Source organism: Magnolia sinica, chromosome 8 (assembly GCF_029962835.1).
Source record: "Magnolia sinica isolate HGM2019 chromosome 8, MsV1, whole genome shotgun sequence".
NCBI classification, from domain to species: Eukaryota; Viridiplantae; Streptophyta; class Magnoliopsida; order Magnoliales; family Magnoliaceae; genus Magnolia; species Magnolia sinica.
Window position 1 is genome coordinate 87,426,729 of NC_080580.1, and position 8,624 is coordinate 87,435,352.

The following is an 8,624-nucleotide window of genomic DNA, read 5'->3' on the forward strand; positions in this document are numbered from 1 at the left end:
TTGTTTAATATTTAATTTCGATCACCAAACAATATAATTTTTGATATTCACCGTCCATTTGATGAACATGTAAAGTGCGTATAATAAGCTATAAAAATTAATATTTTCAAATATTAGTTGTGAAAACTATATGAACGTTCCAGATCACGTATAAGTATGACCAACAGGTATGTGAAGTGCGTGGATCTTTAGCGCTTGAAGATTAGGCGTTTGGAATTATTGTTCCTACTGATTGATTATTTATTCGACGACAGTAAAAAAGAAAGAGTAAAAAACAGTAAGACGACAGACACGATTCCCGCGATTTTGACGATTTCCGAGAATGTCGTTTCCGTACGGTTTACTTTCCTCGGCAAAAGATCGGATTCCGGGATTTGCCGTCCTAAGTCGAGTCGACTCGGGAGATTTACGTCTGACTCGACGAGCCATCGCTATCTCCCTACACGGGTCTCATTCAAATGTCCTTATTACATCCGCTTTGTCTATCCATTTCCTCAGTTCGTCTCAGGACCTCAGACAAAAACATCAGATAGATTCAAAATTCAAGTGGGTCACACCATAAAAAGAAAATAGATTGAACGCCATCGTAAATGTCAGGAGTTTTGGATTAGACTGGTATTTGTATTTTCCCTTCATCCTGAAGGAAATAGCATTATGAATGGATTACATGGCATATAAATGCCACGGTGGGCCTTAAGAAGGTTCCAATGGTGGAAGTTTCATCCCCACTACTTCCTGCTGTGTTCTTATGATACATTGAAATTGATGTTTGTATGGATGTCACAAGAACGTACCAGTGGACCCCACAGGGCTGCTTGTACCTAGATAGAGTTTTAGTATGTTTTTGTTATTTTTTTTGAACATTTTGGGCTTTTCTCAAGAATCTACCACATTGCGCTTGTTCTTGAATAGAGTTGGGCGGATTTAGTGGTACCATCGGACATCAATGTAGACAAGTTGAGGCTGAGTAGCTTTGAGTGTGTAGAGCTATGGTTTTTTTTTATCAAATCGGTCAGTCCTAACTATATTGGGCTCATCCGATCTTAAAACCATTCTTGTAAGGGACTTAAATGCTAGCCATTTAACAATACTAGCCATAAAAAAATGGCATTTTTTAAAACTTAAGTATGGAATGTTGATTCTTTTTAAAATTTTTATTTCTATTGACACATGGAAAGATGTGAGGAGTACGATTGTAAAGTATACAAAACGTTGAATTCAAAAGGTTACCTTTGAATTCACAAAATAAAAAGAAAATTTTGAAATTTTATTAATCAATAATGCTCAGGCTTATAACTACATCACTTATAAAGGAAAGCAAAAACTCTACTAAGGAATCATAATTCAATTAAACTAGAACTTACCTGAACTACTAATATTTACTAAAAATAAAAAGTCATAATTTAATCATGCCAAATGATTTCTAGCAAGATTAGAAGTAATTCATAAAAAAATTACATATACTAAAAACTCCAAAACAAACAAGATATGCCCACGATAAAACTTAACAAAAATAGTAAGTTTTTTCTAAAATTATGATTTTGAATTGGAATGAAATGTTTTCCCGCGATATGAAATGAATTTTTCGATCTAAATGTGCTTAGGGAATAACTCCCTCATTCTAGGTCAAATTAGGGTGATCTATTATTTGTTGAAAAGATAATTTGATACACTTTCAAATAGAATTTGAATCATCTCATTTGAATACTTTTTTTTTTTTTAAACACACCCCCACACATTCACACCTTAGTGGGATTTCACCACCTATGGGTACTCGAACCCTTGACCAGTTGTTGAAACTCTTGAGAGTCTACCACTGGAGCAAGAGTAAGGACCCTCATTTGAATACTATTTGCTTGTTCAAAAGTAAGCCCAAATTTTATGATGTTGTTAGATCGTGTTCACACTCGTTTCCAGCATCGAGCGGCCCATAAAAAACTATCGTAACTCTTTCTTTTTTGTTTTCTCTTTTCTTTGGCTCTATCTAATTATTGGTAAAAGATTTATCTATGCAAAAGAATTAAAAAAAGAAGGGAGACTCATTTTCTAAGGTGAGTGGATTAGATGTGGCCCCAACTTCACCTAATGCGATGTGCCTATTATCATGGGGCCCGCTTTAATGTAGTTATTTTATATCCACGTCATGCATTCGTTTTGCCATATCATTTTAGGCTACATGCTTAATAGTGAAGCAGATCCTAATCTTATGTGGACCATACTATAAGAAACAGCGGTGATTGAACATCCCACACTTAAAACTTCTTATAGCCCACCATAATTTTTCTGTAATGTTTATTTTTCATCCAACTTGTTTATAAGTTCACATGAACCTTAATGAAGTGATCAAAACAAAAATATCAACTTCATCTAAAACTTTTGTACACCATTATAAATTGTTAATGGTTTATCTCCACCATTTGCTATGGCATGGTTCACCTAAGGCTTGGATTTGCTTCTTTTTTAGGCTCATGCCCTAGAATAATATAAAAAGATTGATGGACAATGTGGATATAGAATCCATGCATGGAGGAGGCCCCACAATAAGGGCATGACCGTCTTGGGTGAGGCAGGGTCACACTAAATACTTACTTTTTTTAAGATGCATAAAAAATTGAAAAACAAAAATAAAAAACTAAATAAATATGTATAGATAGAAGAGTTCGTTAGAAATTGATGACAAAAAACTATACCATTATACAAATTTTCGAAAAATGGAGTCACTGCATAGCCATATAAAAAGATAATGTTTTGAAAAGCAATGCTATTTAAGCACTCTTAAGATTCGGTGGGTATACATTAGCTAAAAACCCTATAAACAATGCCATTATTACAATAAAATGTAACTAGTATTATTGAACAAGTAAAACAATTATAATCATTATCCATTTCCTTTATTAATTAGTGAAGCAAACAAATCCTAATATAATCGTACCAATCCCATCAGACCCGGTGAATGTGGATTATTGAGCAGTCACCAAATCGCTAAGATCATCTAACATGAATCCAACAATGAAATAGCATTTCTTTGGACTCAAAATTGTTTGTTACTCTGGTCTAAAGTGATCCTTGATACACGAGCTAAGAAATTGTATACGTGGCATACAAGCAAATCAAATTAAAACAGTCCAACTTGCAACCCCCAACCTATATGGATCATGAACCCAAACGCAGACCAAATTGATTGGCAAATTAGCTGATTGGTGGACATCTGTCGGACTGTTGTAATGAAAAGGGTCCAAGAATCAGAGGTTAGGCTGTTTCAACACGTATACAATTTCTAAGTACTTGAATATCAACCATCCTAGTCTGCCAGAGTATAAAATAATTTAAGGAGAGAAGAAAAACAAAGAAATTGGGTGTCAGTAGATAAAAAAGGGAGGGTAAAAATATCAACTCCCTGATGGTAACTAGTAAAAAGGGTAGGGTGATATAGTAATTTTGTGCCGATTTTTTGAGCTGGCCACGATCCAAGTCCTTCTCTTTTGGCGATTTTTTAACTGTTGTGGTTGACCTTTACGATTTCCAAAACCATACACGTGCGAAGTGTGTTGCAAGCGCGCGAAATTCAAAAGGTTCTCTGTTGGGAAATTGGCGGGAATAATTTCTTTATACAGGAGGATAGTTGTTCTATACAGTTACCTTCCCTGCTTACACGTGTAAATCGTTTCTGTGATCCAGACCGTCGTTCTGGTGGGCCATAGAGCGGATGGACCATACCAAAAATGAAGATGATCGTAGTCTGTGTGGTACTAGCCTTTTAGTGGTCTGTAAAAGCAACGGCAGAGATGCAGTCCATCTTTAACCGTCAAGACTCACCACTACTAGATACTCAATAGTTATTTTCTCAATCGATGATATTTTTCTCCTATATCCCATCCACATGGTGGTCTACTAGATCAACGGTTAGGATCACCATAGATGTTTGGCAGTTGTACAGTGTATAGCAAATGCATACAAATATGTGCACCGAACCTGCATTCTCCACAATTTTCTATTTTGGATATCTCCATCGCAATGTATCTCTTTATCCACGCCGTCCGTGCGTTTTATCATATCATTTTGAAGTATTAACCTAATAATGAGGTAGATCCAACGCTAAAGACGGTCACGCCGGAAACGGATTGGCTACTCCCCCTGACACTAGCCAATGGCTGGTGTTCGGTGCTCTGTGGGGCCCACCATGATGTATGTGTTTCATCCATGCCGTCCATATGTTTTTACAGATCATTTTAAGGTATGAGACCCAAAATGAGATACATCCCAATCTCAGTTGAACCACATTACAGGAAACAGTGTTTAATGAGCATCGACCATTAAAAACATTTTGGGGCCATAAAAGTTTTGGATCAAGCTGATTTTTGTTTTCTTTCTTCATCTGGGCCTTTATGACCTAATCAACAGATTGGATGTCAAATAAACAGTACAGTGGGCCTTAGGAGGATATTAATGGTGGATATCCAATCACTATTGTTTTCATGTGGTGTGGTCCACCTGAGGTTTATATATCTCTCATTTTTGAGATTCAGCCTAAAATGATCTTTAAAAATGGATGAACAGAATGGATGAAACACATACATCATGGTGGGGCCCACAGATCACCGACCATCAGCCCCGGGGCTGGTAACGGATTGGCTACTCCCCTGACACCAGCCAATGGCTGATGGTCCGTGCTCTGTGGGCCCCACCATGATGTATTTGTTTCATCCATGCCGTCCATTTATTTTTAAAGATCATTTTAAGATATGAGACCAGAGACGAGGTATTTCTAAATCTCAAGTGGACCACATTACTGGAAACATTTTTGAATGAGTATCGACCATTAAAAACATTTTAGGGGCCATGAAAGTTTTGGATCAAGCCTTTTTTGTTTTTTCCCTTCATCTGGGCCTGTATGACCTAATCAACGGATTGGATGTCAAATAAACAGTACAGTAGGCGTTAGGAGGATTTTAATGGTGGATATCCAATAACTTTTGTTTTCATCTGGTGTGATCCATATGAGATTTATATCTCTCTCATTTTTGGCATCAAACACTAAAATGATCTTTAAAAATGTATGAACGGAATGGATGAAACACATACATCATGGTGGGGCCCATTTAATGGACAGCCCAGATCTTCAACTAAATTGGGTGGCTGGGTCGGGCTCCATCTAGACCAGTCTCAGGCTCTGTATAAGAGCCCGTTGGCCAGGCCAGCTACAAGGGCATTTTTGTCATATATCATGAATGGTGGGGCAAACTTAATGAACAGCCCAGATCTTGCATAGTCTCGTGCTCGGCCGTGTATAATTACTATGGTCCGGGCTCAGGTCAGCCCGAGCGAGCTCAAGCCCAGGTTTTACTTTGTGGGCCGGATGTAAATCTCGGCTCCCGGCCCAGCCCAGCTTTGTCAATGAACAGCCCAGTACTTAACCAAAGGAAATTTAGGATTCTGGACTAAGGTTGCACCGTTCATTTCTTAAAATTGGGTCCATGATCTAGAAATCCAGACCGTTGATTTTATTGTGTCTATCTTGGATGGACCATAGGGGAAATTTTTTTATTTAATAGAGTAACCCAGACCTTTCTATTTGCGGTAAACAAATCAACGGTCATGATGAAGATCCAACAACTGTCCATTTTCTACTAAAGAAGGCTGAAGCTTGGTGGGTTCATCCATGACGAGATGGAACAGACCAATGGTCTGGATTTCCGTACCATGGCCCACATCTTTTCATAATCTACACAGGTTTTTAAGTTATGATAAGTGGGACACATGGTTCAATAATCCAGACCATTGGTCTGATTATTCCCAAACTAAGATGAAGAATGTCCCAAAAATGTACCAGATTGGAAGATTAAAGCGACCAATATTTTGTACTGTTTTCAATTGAATGTGGACAGTTATCTTATTGATCACTACCTGCATCCCATCAATTGAAGGGTTAAGATTGTCCCATTAAACAGAATTTTGAAACATAGTTCATCCATTTGGACTGGGCGTGTTTGACCCTGGCCTGGCCCATTGAGGTCATGGTTTTAAGACTCCGGTAACTCTCATGCAACTCGCTCGAGTCGACTCGGACCTGGTCGGACCAGATCTGGTTCAATGCCCGAGTCATCAACAAGTCACCTTCAACTCGGCGATTCGGGTCAATTAACCCCTGACTTGGGTGCGTTGCGACTCGACCGAGTCGATCACGAGTGGCTGAGTCAACTAACCATGATCGACGGTCCTAGTTGAATCGAATGCTACGACAGAAGTGGGCCTGATTAGCCCTTGCGGATCAATGTCCAAGAATCTTTGGACTAGATTTTTACTAGTTTGGGCCTATGTTTCTATATGCATAAAGACCTTACATGATGGCCCACCCAAGCTGGACTCGCTTTAATAATACTTGAAACGAATACTTGGATGGTCCCAATCCTATACACCTCCAGTTATAGCTGTCAAGGGACCAGACTAACCCTTAGGGCTTGGGCCTGACCCGCTTCATGTGGCCCAATTAATGGGCCTAGGCCTATGGTGGTGTCTGTATGACATCTAGAGCTGTACATGAGCTGAATCAAGTCGAGCTTGGCCCAGCTCAGCTCGGCTCGACCAACAGGCTACCCCAATTCGAACTCGGCTTGGCTCGGTCTTCGAGCCTGACTGGCTAGCTCGGCTGGGCTTGGTCAGCAGCTTGGCCAACTTGAGTCTAGTTCGAGCTCAATTTTTCGAGCCAAGTTCGATTTTGAGCCAACGAGCTGAGTTCAAGTTTAAGTTTTAGAATATATATATATATATACACACACACACACACACAAAACATTTATTTTAAGCGAAATCGATCCAAGTCGAATCGATTAAACGAGGTCAAGTTTGAGTCAAGTTCTGAGCCAAGTTGAGTCGAATTTGGTCTAGCTCGGACTCAACTCGAAATTTTTTCAAGCTAAAAAAATCAACTCAACTTGGCTTAAACTCAATTTCGAGCTGAGTTGAATCAAGCTTTTTCGAGTCTAGTCGAGCAAGTTGACCGAGCTAACTCTGTTCATGTACAGCTCAACTTGCTTTTTGGGACACCCTAGAAATCATGTGGATCCTATCTGGTGGGGCACAGCGTAGAAAACCATGGACAACCACTGAAAAATCTCCATATTCACATGAAGTGCATCTAATGGTTGGGTCCACTTTCTTTTTGGAGTGCCTTATTTTTATGGTGGGACAATCTCTGGACAGGCTAGTTGTCATACAAACACCATGGTGGGCCCACACACGAACTTCCACATACAACTAGTTATATATGAGCATTTCTCAAAATTAGAAATGGAAAATGTCCCTCATGCCGCTAGTTGTAGGCAATAAGACATGCAACTAGCCATGTAGCTAACATCAAGTTACAATTTTGGAAACGTTTAAATAAAAACTTTCCAACTCTTGACAAAGAATAGAGCCTAATTAACAACAACGGTCTCTATATCAACCTCTTCATCCGTGTTAACGACAACGGTCCATATGTCAGCCTTTTCATCCATGTCAATGTCACTCAACACCTTGGAATTTCATATACTTCATAGCAGTATTTAATATGAGAATTGCAACCATCCCACCCATGGCCTTGAAAAAGAATGGTTAAAGGAAAAATATATATTTAATATATTTAATGAAATGTGTCATAGATGTAATAGACAATTGAAGTTGATTGATTGGACTGTCCAAGTAAATTGATGAAACTAAGAGCCGGATAGCTTATTACTCATTTAGGGTTAGTTAGGTTAGGTGTAAATGCATTTAAGTAGTGGTAATTAAGTAACGGTGACTTTAGTATTCAAAAAATATAAAGATATTGACAAGTGTGAATTTTGAAAAGAGACTTTCATAAACTTTATGGACTCCACCATGATGTATGTATTTTATCTATGACGTTTATTTGTTTTGTCAAATCATTTTAGGGCAAAAGCTAAAAAATGAGGCAAGCTCCGACTTCTATAGCCCCCAAAAAGTTTTATGTAGTAGGCATCCAATCCCCATCGTTTTATGTGATGTGGTCCACTTCGACTTTGGATTTGCCTCATATTTTAGCTCATAACCTAAATTGATCTGAAAAGATAAATAGACGGCATGGATATATCACATACATTACGAAGGGATCCACTTGTTATGAGGTTGAGTTTCATTGAATTTGAAAGGTGAAAATTCTACTTTAAACCAAACATCAAGCATAATTATTTATTTATCACTATTTACGTCCATTTATAGCTAACCAAACAAGCATATTTTATTTTGAAAATGACCTTAGGTAATTGGGTGAGTGGATATACGACTACTTAGAAATTGGGTAGTTAAATAATTGGGCAAACATTTTCTGGCAGGGATATGTTGCATTTGGGTAAATGGATATCCATGAACGTCCCCAAGGGAGTTTGGGACCAAGAGACTTGGGGGATTTTGAGGGTATTTTTTAATCGCTTGACAAGTAGACCAGAGAGTATTACCAACCCAAGTGACTTCAAATCCTCACATTGGTTGAGTTTTGCAACCTCTTCTATTTGCTTGAATTAGCAATTCTCCCTTTTGTTTGAATCATTTTCCAAAGCTAGAGAGCTGCATGTGTAACATATGTATCACTAAGCTACTAATCTAGTGTACTTGTGACCTATTAA